Genomic DNA, 2500 nt, shown 5'->3' on the forward strand with positions numbered 1-2500 from the left:
GCCGCCTGTCATGAGCCAAAGGTGCATCCTGACGTGGCAAATCAGATGATGCCGCAGGCATCCACTTACTATAATCACAATCAACAAACCGACCGGCCGCCCCCCCCCCCCCCCCCCATTACACCTTTCCATACAACAATGTGTACCTTAACCTAAACTATACTGTACCTTAACCTAAACTATACTGTACCTTAACCTAAACTATACTGTACCTTAACCTAAACTATACTGTACCTTAACCTAAACTATACTGTACCTTAACCTAAACTATACTGTACCTTAACCTAAACTATACTGTACCTTAACCTAACCTATACGGTACCTCAACCTAACCTATATTGTGCCTCAACCTAACCTATGTTGCGCCTTAACCTAACCTATGTTGCGCCTTAACCTAACCTATGTTGCGCCTTAACCTAACCTATGTTGCGCCTTAACCTAACCTATGTTGCGCCTTAACCTAACCTATGTTGCGCCTTAACCTAACCTATGTTGCGCCTTAACCTAACCTATGTTGCGCCTTAACCTAACCTATGTTGCGCCTTAACCTAACCTATGTTGCGCCTTAACCTAACCTATGTTGCGCCTTAACCTAACCTATGTTGCGCCTTAACCTAACCTATGTTGCGCCTTAACCTAACCTATGTTGCGCCTTAACCTAACCTATGTTGCGCCTTAACCTAACCTATGTTGCGCCTTAACCTAACCTATGTTGCGCCTTAACCTAACCTATGTTGCGCCTTAACCTAACCTATGTTGCGCCTTAACCTAACCTATGTTGCGCCTTAACCTAACCTATGTTGCGCCTTAACCTAACCTATGTTGCGCCTTAACCTAACCTATGTTGCGCCTTAACCTAACCTATGTTGCGCCTTAACCTAACCTATGTTGCGCCTTAACCTAACCTATGTTGCGCCTTAACCTAACCTATGTTGCGCCTTAACCTAACCTATGTTGCGCCTTAACCCAACCTATGTTGCGCCTTAACCCAACCTATGTTGCGCCTTAACCCAACCTATGTTGCGCCTTAACCCAACCTATGTTGCGCCTTAACCCAACCTATGTTGCGCCTTAACCCAACCTATGTTGCGCCTTAACCCAACCTATGTTGGGCCTTAACCCAACCTATGTTGGGCCTTAACCCAACCTATGTTGGGCCTTAACCCAACACACGTTGGGCCTTAACCCAACACACGTTGGGCCTTAACCCAACACACGTTGGGCCTTAACCCAACACACGTTGGGCCTTAACCCAACACACGTTGGGCCTTAACCCAACACACGTTGGGCCTTAACCCAACACACGTTGGGCCTTAACCCAACACACGTTGGGCCTTAACCCAACACACGTTGGGCCTTAACCCAACACACGTTGGGCCTTAACCCAACACACGTTGGGCCTTAACCCAACACACGTTGGGCCTTAACCCAACACACGTTGGGCCTTAACCCAACACACGTTGGGCCTTAACCCAACACACGTTGGGCCTTAACCCAACACACGTTGGGCCTTAACCTGCTCTGTAATTGTCATACGACGCGTTAAATTAGTGTAGTGTTGCCTAACTGCAACCCCCGCAATATAGTTTGCTACTCGCACTGCCCGGTCCCCAGTGTATCGCTTCATGTTAAACACCTTGCAGCTATACACTGTAATGTGGATGGCAGCAGGACGTACATGCTCAATGCCCTTTGCAGTTGTTCATTGGCATTTGCAGTTGTTCATTGGCATTCGCATGGCGAAGCACTTAGCCTACGCTGTGGTACGGCCTGTGTCAACTGTCCGCTGATGTTGTACGTCCAAATCACACACTGTACTGCACATTGGTCCTCATGTACTGAATGATACATCGTGGTACATGTGACCGTACAACGACTGCGCCAACAACGGCGAACCATGCGGTCCAAATGTTGTGCACTCAGCTACGTGTCGTCTCCCTATAAGAGCTGGATTGCAGTGTGGTATGCCCTGGATGGCGATCAGCATGAGCCGTCTGTTGATGTAGTGGCGCGTGTTGTCAGACGTAGTCGTCTCTTCTCACACACCGTGATAGCATGGTGCACTGCGTTCCACATCTGCGACATGCGACAGAGGCCGGTTGACAGTCGTTCGCGCAATGGACATCGCATACGTACGGGGGCCACCTTCCACGTGTTCGCGAAGCGTGCACATGTTGTTGCGTGTATGTGGGCAGACATAGTGTGTCGTGACACCTGACACAGGCATGCAACAATCGTTGAATTTGCAAATGGCGATGGACGCCTACGTTTGCTGGTGACGTTACGCAAATGAACAACTGGTAAACCGTTGTGGTGCGGTTGTTCTCGCTAGAGGTGAATCAGTGATGGCGACGATCGGTTGAGCTACCAACCGGTTGTTCCAGCGATACCCACCATGCCCACGAACGTGAATGGCATCTGGGTGTGAAGCGATACGCGGCGGTGGCTGGGTGGGACCGTCCCCGGCCGGTGAGGGGGGGCCTCCCGGCGTGCTGGCCGC

Source organism: Schistocerca serialis, unplaced genomic scaffold (assembly GCF_023864345.2).
Source record: "Schistocerca serialis cubense isolate TAMUIC-IGC-003099 unplaced genomic scaffold, iqSchSeri2.2 HiC_scaffold_509, whole genome shotgun sequence".
Taxonomy (NCBI): Eukaryota; Metazoa; Arthropoda; class Insecta; order Orthoptera; family Acrididae; genus Schistocerca; species Schistocerca serialis.